General features: G+C 43.2%; 1 protein-coding gene across 1 annotated transcript in view; it reads right to left on the bottom strand.

Moving 5' to 3' along the window:
• The window catches only part of LOC127913710 (netrin receptor UNC5A-like), a 435,702-nt gene that overhangs the window by 52,618 nt on the left and 368,899 nt on the right, over positions 1 to 14,185 (bottom strand). The gene's annotated exons all lie outside the window — the stretch shown is intronic.

Here is a 14,185-nt window from a genome sequence, read left to right as displayed (position 1 = left end):
TATATATATATTACTATTAAACAACACTAGGATAAATATAATATATATATATATTACTATTAAACAACACTAGGATAAATATAATATATATATATATTACTATTAAACAACACTAGGAGAAATATAATATATATATATATATATTACTATTAAACAACACTAGGAGAAATATAATATATATATATACTATTAAACAACACTAGGATATATATAATATATATATATTACTATTAAAAAACACTAGGAGATATATAATATATATATATTACTATTAAACAACACTAGGAGAAATATAATATATATATATATATATATTACTATTAGGAGATATATAAATATATATATATATATTACTAGTAAACAACACTAGGAGATATATAATATATATATATATATATATTACTAGTAAACAACATATATAATAAATATATATATATATTACTATTAAACAACACTAGGAGGGCAAATATATATATATATATTACTAGTAAAAACACTAGGAGATATATAATATATATATATATATATATTACTAGTAAACAACACTAGGAGATATATAATATATATATATATATATATTACTAGTAAACAACACTAGGAGATATATAATATATATATATATATATTATTACTATTAAACAACACTAGGAGAAATATAATATATATATATATATATATTACTAGTAAACAACACTAGGAGATATATAATATATATATATATATGATCAGTAAACAACACTAGGAGATATATAATATATATAAAATATATTACTATTAAACAACACTAGAGAAAGAATAATCTGTTCTGAGATATATAATATATATATATATATATATTACTGTAAACAACACTCCATTATAATATACAATTAAAGAACTAAACAACACTGAATCAGCAGATGTTACTGTTTGTGACTGAGTTTCTGGCACTAGGAGATATATAATATATATATATATCAATATATTACTATTAAACAACACTAGGAGATATATAATATATATATATATATATATATATATTACTATTAAACAACACTAGGATAAATATAATATATATATATATTACTATTAAACAACACTAGAGATATATATATATATATATGATATATATATTACTATTAAACAACACTAGGATAAATATAATATATATATATATTACTATTAAACAACACTAGGAGATATATAATATATATATATATATATTACTATTAAACAACACTAGGAGAAATATAATATATATATATATATATATATATTACTATTAAACAACACTCGGAGATATATAATAAATATATATATATATATATATATTACTATTAAACAACACTGATAAGATATATTACTATTAAACAACATTGAGATATATAATATATATATATATATATATATATATATTACTATTAAACAACACTAGGAGATATATAATATATATATAAGTTATTAGTAAGGAAGACAGGGCTTCTGATCAGAGGAAAACATGTTGTGTTCAGAGAGAATAATCTGTTCTGGCTGACCACAACTCCATTCAACATACAATTAAAGAACTACCTGAATCAGCAGATGTTACTGTTTGTGACTGAGTTTCTGGCTGAAGCTTGGATGTAAGGTGGTGGGGAGAGTGATGAGGCCATGATAAGATGATAGTGTTGTGACTGAGTTTCTGGCTGAAGCTGGATGTAAGGTGGTGGGGAGAGAGATGAGGCCATGATAAGATGATAGTGTTGTGACTGAGTTTCTGGCTGAAGCTTGGATGTAAGATAAGATGATAGTGTTGTGACTGAATTTCTGGCTGAAGCTTGGATGTAAGATAAGATGATATTGTTGTGACTGAATTTCTGGCTGAAGCTTGGATGTAAGGTGGTGGGGAGAGAGATGAGGCCATGATAAGATGATAGTGTTGTGACTGAGTTTCTGGCTGAAGCTTGGATGTAAGGTGGTGGGGAGAGAGATGAGGCCATGATAAGATGATAGTGTTGTGACTGAGTTTCTGGCTGAAGCTTGGATGTAAGATAAGATGATAGTGTTGTGACTGAGTTTCTGGCTGAAGCTTGGATGTAAGGTGGTGGGGAAAGAGATGAGGCCATGATAAGATGATAGTGTTGTGACTGAGTTTCTGGCTGAAGCTTGGATGTAAGATAAGATGATAGTGTTGTGACTGAGTTTCTGGCTGAAGCTTGGATGTAAGGTGGTGGGGAAAGAGATGAGGCCATGATAAGATGATAGTGTTGTGACTGAGTTTCTGGCTGAAGCTGGATGTAAGGTGGTGGGGAAAGAGATGAGGCCATGATAAGATACAAAGGTGAACTTACAAACTGCTCCAATGGAGATGGTTTTGTATATGTTGAAGCAGCATCCATCATTCCTATAACACGGTCTGTAAAGATGGGCCCCTCACTGGGTCCAAGTATTTTATTACGGACAAGGTTATGCGTGTTGACAGGACTGGCTGACCCAATCCCACACTAGAGGGGGGTCAGGAGATGGTAGAGTACAGTCCCACACTAGAGGGGGGTCAGGAGATGGTAGAGTACAGTCCCACACTAGAGGGGGCCAGGAGATGGGAGAGTGCAGTCCCACACTAGAGGGAGCCAGGAGATGGTAGAGTACAGTCCCACACTAGAGGGGGCCAGGAGATGGTAGAGTACAGTCCCACACTAGAGGGGGGGGTGTCAGGAGATGGTAGAGTACAGTCCCACACTAGAGGGGGCCAGGAGATCGTAGAGTACAGTCCCACACTAGAGGGGGCCAGGAGATGCTAGAGTACAGTCCCACACTAGAGGGGGCCAGGAGATGGGAGAGTACAGTCCCACACTAGAGGGGGGATCAGGAGATGGTAGAGTACAGTCCCACACTAGAGGGGGCCAGGAGATGGTAGAGTACAGTCCCACACTAGAGGGAGCCAGGAGATGGTAGAGTACAGTCCCACACTAGAGGGGGTGTCAGGAGATGGTAGGGTGCAGTCCCACACTAGAGGGGGTCAGGAGATGACAGAGTACAGTCCCACACTAGAGGAGGGGTCAGGAGATGCTAGAGTACAGTCCCACACTAGAGGGGGGATCAGGAGATGGTAGAGTGCAGTCCCACACTAGAGGGGGGATCAGGAGATGGTAGAGTACAGTCCCACACTAGAGGGGGCCAGGAGATGCTAGAGTACAGTCCCACACTAGAGGGGCCAGGAGATGGTAGAGTGCAGTCCCACACTAGAGGGGGGATCAGGAGATGGTAGAGTACAGTCCCACACTAGAGGGGGCCAGGAGATGCTAGAGTACAGTCCCACACTAGAGGGGGCCAGGAGATGGTAGAGTGCAGTCCCACACTAGAGGGGGGATCAGGAGATGGTAGAGTACAGTCCCACACTAGAGGGGGCCAGGAGATGGTAGAGTACAGTCCCACACTAGAGGTGGGGGGTGTCAGGAGATGGTAGAGTACAGTCCCACACTAGAGGGGGTGTCAGGAGATGGTGGTGTGCAGTCCCACACTAGAGGGGGTCAGGAGATGACAGAGTACAGTCCCACACTAGAGGAGGGGTCAGGAGATGCTAGAGTACAGTCCCACACTAGAGGGGGATCGGGAGATGGTAGAGTGCAGTCCCACACTAGAGGGGGGTGTCAGGAGATGGTAGGGTGCAGTCCCACACTAGAGGGGGTCAGGAGATGACAGAGTACAGTCCCACACTAGAGGAGGGGTCAGGAGATGCTAGAGTACAGTCCCACACTAGAGGGGGGATCAGGAGATGGTAGAGTACAGTCCCACACCAGAGGGGGCCAGGAGATGCTAGAGTACAGTCCCACACTAGAGGGGGCCAGGAGATGGTAGAGTGCAGTCCCACACTAGAGGGGGCCAGGAGATGGTAGAGTACAGTCCCACACTAGAGGGGGCCAGGAGATGCTAGAGTACAGTCCCACACTAGAGGGGGCCAGGAGATGCTAGAGTACAGTCCCACACTAGAGGGGGGATCAGGAGATGCTAGAGTACAGTCCCACACTAGAGGAGGCCAGGAGATGCTGGAGTACAGTCCCACACTAGAGGGGGCCAGGAGATGGTAGAGTACAGTCCCACACTAGAGGGGGCCAGGAGATGGTAGAGTACAGTCCCACACTAGAGGGGTGGTCAGGAGATGGTAGAGTGCAGTCCCACACTAGAGGGGGATCAGGAGATGGTAGAGTGCAGTCCCACACTAGAGGGGGCCAGGAGATGGTAGAGTACAGTCCCACACTAGAGGTGGGGGGGGGTGTCAGGAGATGGTGGTGTGCAGTCCCACACTAGAGGGGGTCAGGAGATGACAGAGTACAGTCCCACACTAGAGGAGGGGTCAGGAGATGCTAGAGTACAGTCCCACACTAGAGGGGGGGGTGTCAGGAGATGGTGGTGTGCAGTCCCACACTAGAGGGGGTCAGGAGATGACAGAGTACAGTCCCACACTAGAGGAGGGGTCAGGAGATGCTAGAGTACAGTCCCACACTAGAGGGGGGATCGGGAGATGGTAGAGTGCAGTCCCACACTAGAGGGGGGGTGTCAGGAGATGGTAGGGTGCAGTCCCACACTAGAGGGGGCCAGGAGATGACAGAGTACAGTCCCACACTAGAGGAGGGGTCAGGAGATGGTAGAGTACAGTCCCACACTAGAGGGGGGATCAGGAGATGGTAGAGTACAGTCCCACACCAGAGGGGGCCAGGAGATGCTAGAGTACAGTCCCACACTAGAGGGGGCCAGGAGATGGTAGAGTGCAGTCCCACACTAGAGGGGGCCAGGAGATGGTAGAGTACAGTCCCACACTAGAGGGGGCCAGGAGATGCTAGAGTACAGTCCCACACTAGAGGGGGCCAGGAGATGCTAGAGTACAGTCCCACACTAGAGGGGGGATCAGGAGATGCTAGAGTACAGTCCCACACTAGAGGAGGCCAGGAGATGCTGGAGTACAGTCCCACACTAGAGGGGGCCAGGAGATGGTAGAGTACAGTCCCACACTAGAGGGGGCCAGGAGATGGTAGAGTACAGTCCCACACTAGAGGGGGGGGTCAGGAGATGGTAGAGTACAGACCCACACTAGAGGGGGGTCAGGAGATGGTAGAGTACAGTCCCACACTAGAGGGGGGGACAATTTAAGGTACGCAGAGGAAATGTTTTCACACTACGTGCAAGACAACAACAGGAATTATCTTGAAATGAAAGTGGCTCCTGAGACCAGCGAGAATCATAACCCAATAGAAAACCTCTGAGGTTAATAAGAGGCGGTGTAACTCTCTGGGGAATACAAAAGAAGTCAGCCAAACATCAATGCTGGCCTTCATTCAAACACTCCAGAATCAGCATACACCCCATGCGGCCCAGGGTATCAAGTTCCCAGAGTCTGGAGTTTGGTCACCTGCAGACAGAACTGCTGATATGGAGAATGTCATTCTGGGAGAAGTGGACGAAAGTCCCCCTAATTAGCCATTCAGACCCGAAATCATTGATGAAGGTTTGAAATAATCTATATTTGAGTAACCAATATTATCTGTGCCAATGACATAGAATGTATGTGGCTGAAGGTCTTCATCTCCCCTCACATGATTCTCACCATTATTGGATTATATCGACCACCAACATCTGATATCTTGTTTTATGACCATCTAAATGTCACGCTTAAAAAGGATTGGCCCCTTTTCTTCAATTTTCACCTGAAATGACATACAAAAATCTAACTGCCTGTAACTCAGGCCCTGAAGCAAGGATATGCATATGCTTGGTACCATTTGAAAGGAAACACTTTGAAGTTTAAGGAAATGTGAAAAGAATGTAGGAGAATATAACACAATAGATGATGGTAAAAGATAATACAAAGAGGAAAAAAAAACGTTATTACATTTCTTTGAAATGCAAGAGAAAGGCCAGAATGTATTATTCCATTATTCCATAAAGTATTATTCCAGCCCAGGTGCAATTTAGATTCTGGCTACTAGATGGCATCAGTGTATGTGCAAAGTTTTAGACTGATCCAATGAACCATTGCATTTCTGTTCAAAATGTTGTATCAAGACTGCCCAAATGTGCCTTACGTGTTTATTAATAACTTTTTATGTTTAAAATTGTGCACTCTCCTCAAACGATAGCATGTTGTCCGGACAGTTTCTATTGGGGTGCCAGAAGGGTTCAATTCTCGGGCCAACTCTTTTCTCTGAATATACATATACATCAATTATGTATCTCTTGCTGCTGGTGATTCTCTGATCCACCTCTACGCAGACGACACCATTCTGTATACCTCTGGCCCTTCTTTGGACACAAACCTCCAAACGAGCTTCAACGCCATACAACACTCCTTCCGTGGCCTCCAACTGCTTTTAAATGCTAGTAAAACTATGTGCATGCTCTTCAACCGTTCGCCGCCCACACCCGCCCGACTAGCATCGCTACTCTGGACGGTTCTGACCTAGAATATGTGGACAACTACAAATACCTAGGTGTCTGGCTACATGTAAACTCTCCTTCCAGACTCATATCTCCAAACCAGATTAAATCTAGAATCGGCTTCCTATATCTCAACAAAGCCTCCTTCACTCATGCTGCCAAACATATCCTCGTAAAACTGACCATCCTACCGAACCTTGACTTCGGCGATGTCATTTACAAAATACAAAACACTCTACTCAACAAATTGGATGCAGTCTATCACAGTGCCGTCTGTTTTGTCACCAAAGCCCCATATAACTACCCACCACTGCGACCTGTATGCTCTCGTTGGCTGGCCCTCACTTCATTTCCGTTGCCAAACCCATTGGCTCCAGGTCATCTATAAGTCTTTGCTAGGTAAAGCCCCGCCTTATCTCAGCTCACTGGTCATAAGTAGCACGCGCTCCAGCAGGTATATTGCACTGGTCATCCCCAAAGCTGTTACTGTTAACTGTCTATCTATCTGTTAACTCTATCTATCTGTTAACTCTCTATCTATCTGTCTGTTACAGTGAGGCAAAAAAGTATTTAGTCAGCCACCAATTGTGCAAGTTCTCCCACTTAAAAAGATGAGAGGCCTGTAATTTTCATCATAGGTACACTTCAAAATGAGAAAAAAAAAAAATCAAAAAATCACATTGTGGGATTTTTTATGAATTTATTTGCAAATTATGGTGGAAAATAAATATTTGGTGACCAACAAACAAGCAAGATTTCTTTAGATCGATTTCTTCAGATCGTTCACAGCTTTGTGGAAGTTGGTGAGCAGACCCCAGGCCTCACAACCATAAAGGGCAATGGGTTCTATAACTGATTCAAGGCCCTTTGTGCCTTGTCTCTCAGCTCGTTCTCAGCTTTGTGGAAGTTACCTGTGGCGCTGATGTTCAGGGTATGTATCTTTTTTTTTGTGTTCTAGGGCAACGGTGTCTAGGTGAGATCTAGGTGCTGCTGTAGACCCTCCTTGGTTGGTGACAGAAGCACCAGATCATCAGCAAACAGCAGACATTTGACTTCGGATTCTAGTAGGGTGAGGCCGGGTGCTGCAGACTTTTTTAGTGCCTGCGCCAATTCGTTGATATATATGTTGAAGAGGGTGGGGCTTAAGCTGCATCCCTGTCTCACCCCACGACCCTGTGTGAAGAAATGTGTGTGTTTTTGCCAATTTTAACCGCACACTTGTTGTTTGTGTACATGGATTTTATAATGTCGTATGTTTTACCCCCAACACCACTTTCCATCAGTTTGTATAGCAGACCCTCATGCCAAATTGAGTCAAAAGGTTTTTTGAAATCAACAAAGCATGAGAAGACTTTGCCTTTGTTTTGGTTTGTTTGGTTGTCAATTAGTGTTTGCAGGGTGAATACATGGTCTGTTGTACAGTAATTTGGTAAAAAGCCAATTAGACATTTGCTCAGTACATTGTTTTGTGTAACTCTATCTATCTGTTAACTCTCTATCTATCTATCTATCTATCTATCTATCTATCTATCTATCTATCTATCTATCTATCTATCTATCTATCTATCTGAATTTCTGCCTGACTGACGTGCCCAAAGTAAACTGCCTGTTACTCAGGCCCAGAAGCATGTAATTGGTACCATTGGATAGAAAACACTTTGAAGTTTGTAGAAATGCTAAAATAATGTAGCAGACTATAACACAATAGATATGGTCGGAGAAAATCAAAGAAAAACCAACCAGCATTTATTTTTTTGAGAACCCATGCTCTTCCATTAGAACGTATAAGGACAGAGTTAAATCCAGCTCCCAGATTGCAATTCCTATGGCTTCCACTAGATGTCAACAGTCTTTGTTCAAGGTTTTCAGGCTTGTTTCTTCCCAAACAAGGAAGAATTTTGAGTTTTAGTTCTGGGAGTCAGAGTTGGAAATCAGTCTGTGGGTGTGTGACAAAGAGGACGCGCACCTGCTAATTTTGCTTTTCTATTGAACATACTTCTTTCCGTATGAAATATTATAGTTTAATTACATTTTAGGGTACCTGAGGATTGTATAGAAACATAGTTTGACTTGTTTTAAAGTTTAGCGGAAGCTTTTAGGATTCCTTTCTCTGCATGTTGAATGAGTGGATTAATAAAAAAACCGATGGCGCCAACTAAACAGACTTTTTGGGATATAAAGAAGGATTTATTCTAACAAAACGACACTACATGTTATAGCTGGGACCCTTTGGATGACAAATCAGGAATATTTCATCTTTATCTGTGAATGTATGAAACCTGTGCCGGTGTAAAAATATTTTGATATGGGGCGCCGTCCTCAAACAATCACATGGCATGTTTTCACTGTAAAGCCTACTGTAAAACCGACAATGCAGTTACAATAACAAGAATTTAAGCATGTAACCGATATAAAATACTTGTATGTACCTAAATGTTTAATATCCATAATCTGTATGATTATTTATTCCAGTTTCACCGGAGGTTGTCCTGCCTTATTCAAATAGAAACAGATCAGATAATGTCTAATGAGAAGTGGGTGTCTCAGCATCAAAGAGACTGAGGTCTGATGAGTTAAATTAACTTTAATGAGTTTAAGTGGGTCTAAGTGAGTATAATGAGTTAATGGCCAGCAGCACCATCATGTGATGGATTAGAGACAACATCCATCTATTACGGGTTTCACTGAAAGAGAGAAGCACGCGCGCACACACACACACACACACACACACACACACACACGCACGCACTGAGAAGACTGCTGTATTTCAGTGTGAGGGGGCGGTTAACCCACTTCCTAAACACAATAATTATCCTCTAGCAGAGGTTAGCACACACACGCGCACGCACACACACACACACACACGCACACACACACACACACACACACACACACACACACACACACACACACACACACACACACACACACACACACACACACACACACACACACCAGTTCTGACCTGTTGTTCCAGTTCTGACCTGTTGTTTCAGTTCTGACCTGTTGTTTCAGTTCTGACCTGTTGTTTCAGTTCTGACCTGTTGTTTCAGTTCTGACCTGTTGTTCCAGTTCTGACCTGTTGTTTCAGTTCTGACCTGTTGTTCCAGTTCTGACCTGTTGTTCCAGTTCTGACCTGTTGTTTCAGTTCTGACCTGTTGTTTCAGTTCTGACCTGTTGTTCCAGTTCTGACCTGTTGTTTCAGTTCTGACCTGTTGTTTCAGTTCTGACCTGTTGTTCCAGTTCTGACCTGTTGTTCCAGTTCTGACCTGTTGTTCCAGTTCTGACCTGTTGTTCCAGTTCTGACCTGTTGTTCCAGTTCTGACCTGTTGTTTCAGTTCTGACCTGTTGTTCCAGTTCTGACCTGTTGTTCCAGTTCTGACCTGTTGTTTCAGTTCTGACCTGTTGTTTCAGTTCTGACCTGTTGTTTCAGTTCTGACCTGTTGTTCCAGTTCTGACCTGTTGTTTCAGTTCTGACCTGTTGTTCCAGTTCTGACCTGTTGTTTCAGTTCTGACCTGTTGTTTCAGTTCTGACCTGTTGTTTCAGTTCTGACCTGTTGTTTCAGTTCTGACCTGTTGTTCCAGTTCTGACCTGTTGTTCCAGTTGACCCAGTTCTGACCTGTTGTTCCAGTTCTGACCTGTTGTTTCAGTTCTGACCTGTTGTTCCAGTTCTGACCTGTTGTTTCAGTTCTGACCTGTTGTTCCAGTTCTGACCTGACCTGTTGTTCCAGTTCTGACCTGTTCCAGTTCTTCAGTTCTGACCTGTTGTTCCAGTTCTGACCTGTTGTTCCAGTTCTGACCTGTTGTTTCAGTTCTGACCTGTTGTTTCAGTTCTGACCTGTTGTTTCAGTTCTGACCTGTTGTTTCAGTTCTGACCTGTTGTTTCAGTTTTGACCTGTTGTTCCAGTTCTGACCTGTTGTTTCAGTTCTGAGGTGTTGTTTCAGTTCTGACCTGTTGTTTCAGTTCTGACCTGTTGTTCCAGTTCTGACCTGTTGTTTCAGTTCTGACCTGTTGTTCCAGTTCTGACCTGTTGTTTCAGTTCTGACCTGTTGTTCCAGTTCTGACCTGTTGTTTCAGTTCTGACCTGTTGTTTCAGTTCTGACCTGTTGTTTCAGTTCTGACCTGTTGTTTCAGTTCTGACCTGTTGTTCCAGTTCTGACCTGTTGTTCCAGTTCTGACCTGTTGTTTCAGTTCTGACCTGTTGTTCCAGTTCTGACCTGTTGTTTCAGTTCTGACCTGTTGTTCCAGTTCTGACCTGTTGTTTCAGTTCTGACCTGTTGTTTCAGTTCTGACCTGTTGTTCCAGTTCTGACCTGTTGTTCCAGTTCTGAGGTGTTGTTCCAGTTCTGACCTGTTGTTTCAGTTCTGACCTGTTGTTCCAGTTCTGACCTGTTGTTCCAGTTCTGACCTGTTGTTTCAGTTCTGACCTGTTGTTCCAGTTCTGACCTGTTGTTCCAGTTCTGACCTGTTGTTTCAGTTCTGACCTGTTGTTCCAGTTCTGACCTGTTGTTTCAGTTCTGACCTGTTGTTTCAGTTCTGACCTGTTGTCTCAGTTCTGACCTGTTGTTCCAGTTCTGACCTGTTGTTTCAGTTCTGACCTGTTGTTTCAGTTCTGACCTGTTGTTCCAGTTCTGAACTGTTGTTTCAGTTCTGACCTGTTGTTTCAGTTCTGACCTGTTGTTTCAGTTCTGACCTGTTGTTTCAGTTCTGACCTGTTGTTTCAGTTCTGACCTGTTGTTTCAGTTCTGACCTGTTGTTCCAGTTCTGACCTGTTGTTTCAGTTCTGACCTGTTGTTCCAGTTCTGACCTGTTGTTCCAGTTCTGACCTGTTGTTCCAGTTCTGACCTGTTGTTCCAGTTCTGACCTGTTGTTCCAGTTCTGACCTGTTGTTCCAGTTCTGACCTGTTGTTCCAGTTCTGACCTGTTGTTCCAGTTCTGAGGTGTTGTTCCAGTTCTGACCTGTTGTTCCAGTTCTGACCTGTTGTTTCAGTTCTGACCTGTTGTTTCAGTTCTGACCTGTTGTTCCAGTTCTGACCTGTTGTTTCAGTTCTGACCTGTTGTTCCAGTTCTGACCTGTTGTTCCAGTTCTGACCTGTTGTTTCAGTTCTGACCTGTTGTTTCAGTTCTGACCTGTTGTTCTGACCTGTTGTTCCAGTTCTGACCTGTTGTTCCAGTTCTGACCTGTTGTTCAGTTCTGACCTGTTGTTCCAGTTCTGACCTGTTGTTCCAGTTCTGACCTGTTGTTTCAGTTCTGACCTGTTGTTCCAGTTCTGACCTGTTGTTCCAGTTCTGACCTGTTGTTTCAGTTCTGACCTGTTGTTCCAGTTCTGACCTGTTGTTTCAGTTCTGACCTGTTGTTTCAGTTCTGACCTGTTGTTTCAGTTCTGACCTGTTGTTTCAGTTCTGACCTGTTGTTTCAGTTCTGACCTGTTGTTTCAGTTCTGACCTGTTGTTTCAGTTCTGACCTGTTGTTCCAGTTCTGACCTGTTGTTTCCAGTTCTGACCTGTTGTTTCAGTTCTGACCTGTGTTGTTTCAGTTCTGACCTGTTGTTCCACTTCTGACCTGTTGTTCCAGTTCTGACCTGTTGTTTCAGTTCTGACCTGTTGTTCCAGTTCTGACCTGTTGTTCCAGTTCTGAGGTGTTGTTTCAGTTCTGACCTGTTGTTTCAGTTCTGAGGTGTTGTTTCAGTTCTGACCTGTTGTTCCAGTTCTGACCTGTTGTTCCAGTTCTGACCTGTTGTTTCAGTTCTGAGGTGTTGTTTCAGTTCTGACCTGTTGTTCCAGTTCTGACCTGTTGTTTCAGTTCTGACCTGTTGTTCCAGTTCTGACCTGTTGTTCCAGTTCTGACCTGTTGTTCCAGTTCTGAGGTGTTGTTTCAGTTCTGACCTGTTGTTCCAGTTCTGACCTGTTGTTTCAGTTCTGACCTGTTGTTTCAGTTCTGACCTGTTGTTTCAGTTCTGACCTGTTGTTCCAGTTCTGACCTGTTGTTCCAGTTCTGACCTGTTGTTCCAGTTCTGACCTGTTGTTTCAGTTCTGACGTGTTGTTTCAGTTCTGACCTGTTGTTTCAGTTCTGACCTGTTGTTCCAGTTCTGACCTGTTGTTCCAGTTCTGACCTGTTGTTCCAGTTCTGACCTGTTGTTTCAGTTCTGACCTGTTTCAGTTCTGACCTGTTGTTTCAGTTCTGACCTGTTGTTCCAGTTCTGACCTGTTGTTTCAGTTCTGAGGTGTTGTTTCAGTTCTGACCTGTTGTTCCAGTTCTGACCTGTTGTTTCAGTTCTGACCTGTTGTTCCAGTTCTGACCTGTTGTTCCAGTTCTGACCTGTTGTTCCAGTTCTGAGGTGTTGTTCCAGTTCTGACCTGTTGTTCCAGTTCTGACCTGTTGTTCCAGTTCTGACCTGTTGTTCCAGTTCTGAGGTGTTGTTCCAGTTCTGACCTGTTGTTCCAGTTCTGACCTGTTGTTCCAGTTCTGACCTGTTGTTTCAGTTCTGACCTGTTGTTCCAGTTCTGACCTGTTGTTCCAGTTCTGACCTGTTGTTCCAGTTCTGACCTGTTGTTTCAGTTCTGACCTGTTGTTTCAGTTCTGACCTGTTGTTTCAGTTCTGACCTGTTGTTCCAGTTCTGACCTGTTGTTTCAGTTCTGACCTGTTGTTCCAGTTCTGACCTGTTGTTTCAGTTCTGACCTGTTGTTCCAGTTCTGACCTGTTGTTCCAGTTCTGACCTGTTGTTTCAGTTCTGACCTGTTGTTCCAGTTCTGACGTGTTGTTTCAGTTCTGACCTGTTGTTCCAGTTCTGAGGTGTTGTTCCAGTTCTGACCTGTTGTTCCAGTTCTGACCTGTTGTTTCAGTTCTGACCTGTTGTTCCAGTTCTGACCTGTTGTTCCAGTTCTGACCTGTTGTTCCAGTTCTGAGGTGTAAAGGAATTGTTTAATCCTGTTTTTCACCTCAGGAAGAGTAGCTGCTGCCTTGGTAACAGGGGCAATGGTGACCCTAATAAATAGAAAACACACTACAAAGGGAACAGGGTGCGATTCTGGACCCTAAACCGGACCTGTCAGCAGATGTGTCTGTATCTTGAAATAGGAGACGGAGCAGGCTGCCAATTAAACACGCATCAATGAGGGCTAGTGTGAATACCAATAGTCTGTGTCTGTGTGTGTCTGTGTGTGTCTGTGTCTGTGTGTGTGGGTGTGGGTGTGGGTGTGGGTGTGGGTGTGGGTGTGGGTGTGTGTGTGGGTCTGTCTGTCTGTCTGTCTGTCTGTCTGTCTGTCTGTCTGTCTGTCTGTGTGGGTGTCTGTGTGTCTGTCTGTCTGTCTGTCTGTCTGTCTGTCTGTCTGTCTGTCTGTCTGTCTGTGTGTGGTTCTGTCTGTCTGTCTGTCTGTGGGTCTGTGGGTCTGTGTGTCTGTGTGTCTGTGTGTCTGTCTGTCTGTCTGTCTGTCTGTCTGTCTGTCTGTCTGTCTGTCTGTCTGTCTGTCCGTCTGTGTGTCTGTGTCTGTCTGTGTGTCTGTGTCTGTGTGTGATAGTCCACATATGTCCCAGGTTCAGGCAGTAATAACCGTCTCTACGCCCCATTATCCAACTAATGACAGAACTGTGTCCCAAATGAAATCCCATTGTCTTATATAGTGTACTTGTTTTGACCAGAGCCCATAGAGGGAGACAGACTCTAAGATATGAGAGACTGAACCCTGTCCTGTTTCCTCTGCCACAGAGTGAGACAGTCTCTAAGATACGATACCCTGTCCTATTTACTCTGCCACAGAGTGAGACAGTCTCTAAGATACGAGAGGCTGAACC

Source organism: Oncorhynchus keta, chromosome 30 (assembly GCF_023373465.1).
Source record: "Oncorhynchus keta strain PuntledgeMale-10-30-2019 chromosome 30, Oket_V2, whole genome shotgun sequence".
Classification (NCBI taxonomy): Eukaryota; Metazoa; Chordata; class Actinopteri; order Salmoniformes; family Salmonidae; genus Oncorhynchus; species Oncorhynchus keta.
This window is presented reverse-complemented; position numbering and strand designations above follow the sequence as displayed.